Raw genomic sequence first — 7,453 nt, 5'->3', positions numbered from 1 at the left:
CACACACACACACACACACACACACACACACACACACACACACACACACACAACACACTTTGCCACTAGAGAAATGGAAATCAAACAAGTGCTGACCTTCTACCTTTCAGCTAGAACAAAAGAGTAGGCACCGCTACAAAGAGTGAAAGAGAAAGACGTGTAGCTGTGGAAAGATTGGGGAGTTGGTTAGGGAGTGTTAATGTTAATAAATTCACATTCTGGCAGCATCATAGACGAAGATATTTAGACTGGGGACATTTGCCAGGAAAGGCAACAGACTGACATCTGTGTGTGTTCACATCCAGTGGGAGGGGAAATGGCTCTGAGAAGAACGAGAACGTTTGATTGCGAAAAGGCCGGAAGTTCACACTGTTTTGGAAAAGTTTTGATATCCGTGGAGTTTCTGACTTACCAGAGAAGCCCAAATCCCCTCTCTCCTCCTCCCTGGCCTGCTTCGCCCGCTGTCTGGCTGAATTCAGTCTGGTTAAAAAGGGACAGCAGGGAATAACAAATTTAGCGCACACCATGTAGACTTCTCTGCTTTCCTGTTGTGGAAACAACCAGCATTTTAAACCAGCTTGAAAGGAACATCTAGTCTTTCCTAAACGGCTTTTCCCAACATCTGTTTGATTTCAGAATGGCTTCACTAATCTGTGCTTTGTTTTTTATACTCTGCTAAAAACACTTCTTTTTCGTAGTGCATGTCTAATGCTCCGTCACAGTCACAGCACAGATTAGACCAGGATATTTAGATAGAGAGAGATAATTCTCTCTTTCAGATCAATCTCTTATGAAAAAAGACCACTTCTCTTTTTAAATATATGTAATCATGCATGGGTGTGTCGACTGGCTGGAAATGCACTTAAAACGCTTCCAACTGTGAAGTTTTGGAGGTAAAAAGAACCTAAACAGTCAAGCTGTGTAAACCAGAGACTTTGAGAGGCAACAGTGTGCAATCCAAGCTGATAGACACAAAGGCCCGTGGCTAAGAGCTGGAGGAGAGACATCTCCTCCCTTCATCTCTCGTCTTGTCTTGTTTCATCTCCTTCAGCTCCTCTTCTCTTATCCCATCTTAACTCTGTGTGTATTCTCTATACTTGCTCTTCCTCTTCTTCTACGCCTGTCGTCCTCACCTATCTTCTGCTCGTGCCCTCTTTCCTCTGACCTCATCTCCTTTTTGGTTATATCACCTTTTCCTCACACAGCCTCCACTTTCAGCCTTCCTGTCTTATTATCTCACACTTGATAAAAAATAGTTGAAATGTTTGCCTTAACGCACACTTAACTATATTTTTAAAAATCAATAAGAAAAGAAAAAGGTTTCACATGACAGCTTGGGGAATTTGTGGGACAACAAATCGAGTCAAATGTGATCATCATGCCTTCATCCTCCAACCATCCATTTTCCTAACTTTCCTATCTAAATTAGGGTCACGGCCTATCTCAGCTGTCATAGGATGTAAAGTAGGAAACACACTGGACTTATCACGTGGCCAAGAAGGCTCTCTCCATTCATCTTCTTCCTCCTATCATGACCTAAACTAAAGATCCCGCACATGGACCTGGGAGATAATATACAGATGTGTCTTGACAGATTTGAAATTAAATAAATATATATTTTGACATAAATCTTCAAACCCAGTCAATGTTTCACACTGAATTACTTCTCTCATGACTCTCCTGCTATAAAAATATGAACTTTACATTGGGTCAGAGGCTGGAAAAGGCTTTGATTTTCTGTCCTAACCTATGCTGACCTTGTCATTTCTCTCTCATTTTTCTAATAACTTCTGTTCGGTTTATCCAGCTTCTGTTGCGATTGGTGCTGTAGCAAAATCTCTCTTCTCTTTTCCTTAAACTGTGTCACAGTCAACACGGACACACCTAACGGAATCGATTGCAGAATGATTGAAGAAGCAGATCCAATTTACTTCGAGCAAAGGCTTATCGACTTCAGTCTCCTGCTCTTCGTATGACTCGAAGTCCCACTGAGAGAAGCAGCCGTTTCCACTTGGCTAAATACGAACACTGCTTTTCACAACTGTCAACAGTTATTTGACATTAATTCTGCTTAACACAAATGGCATATGTTTTGTCTCAATATCGCTCTTTAACCCCACTAACCAAAATTTAAATGTTTGCACCCTGTGCTGCACGCTTGTTTACAATCATATGAATTGTTTTCTAGCCATGTTCCCCCAAAACCTGCATTATTTACCGCAACCTTCCGCACAGCTCGACGTTTCAAAAGCCTTACCAGCTTGCACAGTCACTTCATTACTTCTTACAGAATATTACAACAGAAAATCTGATCATCCCACAGCCCTGAATTTAAAGGTTTCTGACCCAGATTTTAAAAAACACTGACACGCATACGATTCTCTCACAGCATCACACTGTAATAATGCTGACACCTGAGCTGACTCTGTACCTGAGAGCAGCGCTACAGTTCAGCTGCTGCCTTCTTCACCTTTTGCTTTTGGTGAATGTGCAACCGATTTTACAGTTTTCTTCTTCTCTGTGGGTTTGCAGGATCAAACAGCTGATTACAGCTGCGACTTTTTAGAATAAAACAAAGCAACAAAGTGACCTTTCCACATCCTGTTTGAAAGGGCTGCCTTCTGATCCCATCAAAAGAAACCTCCCACTATGTAATCGAGTCAGCCGTCTCACCACCCCACCTCTGCCCTTAGACACTACAGAGTCGTGCAGCGCTCTCGTCCAGCTCAGCTGCCATGGTGATAAGAAAGAGGACCGAGGACCGAAACTGAAAATAGCTTGAGACGGGATGCTGAGTTTGGGCAGCGAGCAGGACTACAAAGCACCTCACAGCAAGAGACCAACAGTACCCTCAAAACCTTAGGGAGCACTCTCGTGCCATGAGACCTGCCAAACAAAGCAAACATCTGAATCTTCTAAAACTCACAATAACACTGATGCTTTGTGGAAAAAGACGGCCCAAAATAATAATGAACACATCGGTGCTCATTCTGCTTATTGTCTGGGTTATATCCTTTTGTTAACAGCGTACCAGCAAACTGCACACACCCAGCAAACTGCACACACCCTGCCAAATCAACAACCCACAAACAAAGTTTTAGGATAGCTGCTTAACACTGTGAAGCATTTAGCAGTTAGGAATAGATAGAGATATACTGATATTGTCATCAGGAGTCGGTGGAGACCAAACCAGAGCTACAAAGAGAGCAGATATCTGTTTGAAATAGAGTCATCAAGCAGATCAAAACCAAATTAAAAATATATCATGTTAATCCGTATTTGAACAATGTGCAAGAAATAACAGATTGCTAATAATTTCAGCTTTACACACTCATAATAAGCAAACAGTATGTATATCTTATGGCGCTTCAAAGAGGCCAAAAGTAAATTTATTAAAATGCATCAAAAATAAGTAATCTTGAGATGGTGTTCACATCTTTTTTGAGCTATCTAAATGTGTAAGACTTTGTATTCTATAAACAGAACACGCTGACTAAACTCTGGTTGTTAATTAATGGACATTAATTGATGTCACAAAGCAAAGACGGCATTGTTAGTACACCGCTGAATACCTGCTTCTAAGGACATTGTTTTTCATTTGTCATCTCATGCAAAATAGAGCAGAGACGCATATACTGCATATTCGGCATGTCCGGTGAAATGTCAACAGGCGAAACAAGCATGGCTCACTGTAGAAATGCTAATTAGCACAGTGTCATTCCTCTAATGAGGGTCTGGTTGGCTTTCTCTTCCAGGCTGTGTTGTTCTTAGCTGTACGTTTGTGCGTGTGTTCCTGTGTCCATAAACAGGGGAAGGGGGCTCAGCGTTGGCACGGAAGCCTGTTGGTTTAATTTTAGACTATCGCCTAATGAGAGGCAGTGTGGCTATAGATGATACCGTTCTCCCGATGAAGTGTCATTACTGCCAAAGAGGGAAGAAATATTGAATTTAAATTAGAGGACATGGCTTGCAGATAGAAAGGTTCTGGTTTTTTTTTGTTTGTTTAAATTACATTTTAAAGCAAGCAGGCTCAACAAAATGAAGAGGATTTGTTGATTGTGCAAGCGCTGGAAAGGTGCAAAATCTCTATGAACGTGTTAATATCAAACCTGAGCTGCAAAACCAGTCTGTAGGTTTTACCACAAGGAAAACACCCACAGCTTCAAAGAGTGACAGGCTACAAGTACACGACGAAACCAAGTCTCAAAATGTTTTAGTGAACATTTTCAGACTCATGCAACTGATGACTACTTTCTGTATCAACTAGTTAGTTTATATTCATTTGGTAATGTGGTGAAGAAACTGACCGTCGTTCGTTTTGTCTAAATAATCTTCAGAAGCCTTTTGCTGCCCAGTCAAGTTAAAAACCCAAAGATATTCAATTTACTATCACAAAAACTTTAAAAGATAATATTTAGCTTAAAAAAAGGGTGAAAACACTGAACAATTCTGTCAGTAGTTCTAATTTTTAAAAAATAATTGTCAATCAACACCAACATGTGATAAAACAACCAGTATGAGCTCTAAAAAGCAAAAAGCAACACCATCAAATGTAATTTCTTGGCTGATTAATAGTTCAAACCCCCCAAATACTTAATTTTAAATCGTATAAAAGAGAGAAGACCAACACACAGTCATCACTGAGAAGTTTAAAGCAGCAATTATTTGATATTTGTCCTGATTAATAATTAATATTACCAACGAACTGAACCCAACAATAATAATAATGGTTCCTTTTTTAAAATCAAATAATTGCTGAAGCGGTTTAATCATCCAGGATATTTCATCAGTTCTCCCAAAAACATTCAAAACTTAAGAAGATGACTTATGCAGATCTTACAGAGCAAAACAGAGACACTGTGCCCCTAAATGCCATTTAACCACAAAGCCGATACATCACCTTTATCTCCGTGTGTGTCAGTAAGGATAAGTCGCCTCAGTTTGTGCATTCATTTCATGAAGCCAGTTCAACTGTCATAATCCCGGTGGTTGTTTACTTCTCGACGTGTCTGCTGTAACTGACTGACAGCAAAGAGAGAGGGGTTGGTTCCCTCGCACACCCAAAACCCCTCCTCCAAAAAACAAAAACCTCCCCTGACCCTCCCTCCCCTCTCACAGTGGGATTAAAACAACCTTTTGTGTCTCTACAATAGAGGTTAAACATTTCCTGGTATCACATGAACTGCTCGCAGAATCCACATAGTTACTGGGTGGCAATTTCTAGTATTTTATGCAAGAGCATGAAATATTTTTAAAGTTATTTGTTTTTATAAGACGTAACAGTCTGCGAAATGAGGCAATGACAGAAGCGCAACATCCTGCTATATGAATCTGGCAGAGCATAAAAGCAACAGTGGCACTATAATTGCATGTTAAATCAAACTGCACCCAGTCTAAAGTAAAATAATTGTCAGCTGCACTGATTGTGCTCGAATCAATGCGGCCTTCGAGGCGTTCAATAGAGGGTGGCGGCTGAACAGCAACGTAAGAAAAAAAAAGAGTAAAAAGCCTCAAGGCACATCCGAAGGACTTCCTTTCCCATACACTTAGACACCAGAGAAAGTACTCACCTACAGTCAACAGATGTCCCCATGCAATCTAATCTAGCTGACACAGTGAGAGGAAGCTTATTTATTGCCGACTCCTCGCCAGCATTATTGCAACCCATTTTAAGAGAATAGATGTGAAAAGTCTTTTGACGTCCGTTAGCTATGGTTGCAGAGGGTAACAATGGTTTGAAAGAGTCACTTTTCTCTGGGCCCAGCCTTAAATAACACCCCCTCGCTACAAAAGCACTGAAAATGTAACTTTATCTGCATCAAAGAGGATTCTCGCTCCGGCTGAACAAGGACCTCAACCCTGGTATTCATAAAGCACACGTATTCACTCCAGAGTTTTTATGTCTTTATGCTTCCACTTTGCTCCACAAAGTAATTTTTAATTTTTTTTTTTTTTTGTTGCAAGTAACTATTCGAATTATGATTTTAAAAGTGCAAAACATTTACAAGAGATTAAACTAGCCGTTCACAGTTTTTGTTGATCTGTGACTTGTAATTGTCAGAAAACAGCATCACACATTAATTCCAAAAGGCACACTTCCATACATGCACACAGATGTATAATAGCTTAAAAATAGGCATACAGTAAGTGGACATGGTACAATGGAACATATCTCTCTAAAGACAGATATCAGGAAATTAATATGCAGAACTTGTAAGCAAAGGACATGAGTTTTGACACCATTGGCACAATGTTTATCACATTTTTGGTTTCCGTTCATAGCTTAAGGTCTATTGACCAATCACATTTGTTCAAAGAGGGATTGCACTTGTAGATATTTCATCTTTAAGCTATTATTAATTACTATACATTGTTAATAGTTCTTCTTCACTTTTACTGAAGTATTTTTTCATTGTTCAAATGCTTGCATAAAAAAAGAGAGGGTCTCCATTCACTGGTTGCGCTTTTGGGAATACCCACTTCATAATACTCCATGGCATATGACATCTGTCTGCTCCAGTGGGAAAAGCTGAATGGCTTCACAACATGGTCATTGTTGCAAATCGCTGTGAGTACATAACGTCCACCCACTCGCAATGATGAAAACATCAGCCCACAGACCATCAGAGTGTCACTGGTGGTCGAGAGACTCGAAACCTTTGCACTGCAATTCCAGCTTAATCTGCTAATGAACAGCTTCGGTCGTCCTTTTGTGTAAACATAACTCAGCGCGTTGAGCTTTCTCAGCATCTACCGTCTCTGCATGAGAAGCCATTAATTTAAACAAAAAAATGTATCATAAATAAAAGCATTCATTGTAGCGGACGTCTTTCAGGGAGATGATGGATAGCAGTGAGGTGTACGTATTGTGGTATGAAATGAGTGAAAGGGCCATATTTCACTGAGCGAGGGGCGTGATTGACCAAGTCTAATGGGCATTATTTCTGCACACTGACTCCGTAGTGCAGAGACACTGGGCGATCCCTGCCGGCCCATTTGCTCTTTCAGTCTCACACTGAGATAGGACCGGCGCCCTCCCCGGTCTTTGTCAAGACACCAATAGAAGAACGATATTTCAATGGCAACTGCATATTTCAATAGAAACTTTTAACAGAAAAAATAAATAAATAAAAAAACTTTCATGTTGCCGTCTAGACCTGGCCCTCGTAACCGGAGCTGCGCACAGTGTGCATGTGACTGTTTGTGGACACTCATAAATTCATTTGTCTCTGGCGGGGACTCTTTTGAGCTTCCTATTCAGAAATGTGAATGGGAGTGAAATATGATTGGCCTGGAGAGAGAGAGAATAAGAGGCTGGGTTCACAAGGCTATCGAGGCTGGGCGGGCGGGCGGGGGACACTTGAAATACTTCATTGCCTGTCAGAAACAGAAAGAAAAGACAAGCATGGATGATTTAGCCTTCTAAAGTTTGCTCCTAATACATCATTCCCAC

General features: G+C 40.6%; 1 protein-coding gene across 10 annotated transcripts in view; it reads right to left on the bottom strand.

The window, feature by feature from the left end:
• LOC102192473 (neuronal cell adhesion molecule-like) overlaps nucleotides 1–7,453 on the bottom strand; it is a 74,342-nt gene that overhangs the window by 43,296 nt on the left and 23,593 nt on the right. For 7 of the 10 annotated variants that reach the window (XM_005728147.2, XM_013909559.1, XM_013909557.1 and 4 more), the window contains exons 1-2: nucleotides 4,901–5,006; nucleotides 413–480 (exon numbers count right to left, since the gene is read on the bottom strand). The exons of 1 other annotated variant lie outside the window; for it this stretch is intronic. The gene's annotated coding sequence lies outside the window, so the exon portion shown is untranslated. Of the gene's footprint in view, nucleotides 1–412; nucleotides 481–4,900; nucleotides 5,007–7,453 lie in introns of those variants that run through there. 2 more of the 10 variants (XM_005728144.2, XM_005728146.2) reach the window with 2 other exon arrangements.

Source organism: Pundamilia nyererei, unplaced genomic scaffold (genome assembly GCF_000239375.1).
Source record: "Pundamilia nyererei isolate P.nyererei 1_Seehausen unplaced genomic scaffold, PunNye1.0 scaffold00027, whole genome shotgun sequence".
Taxonomy (NCBI): domain Eukaryota; kingdom Metazoa; phylum Chordata; class Actinopteri; order Cichliformes; family Cichlidae; genus Pundamilia; species Pundamilia nyererei.
This window is presented reverse-complemented; position numbering and strand designations above follow the sequence as displayed.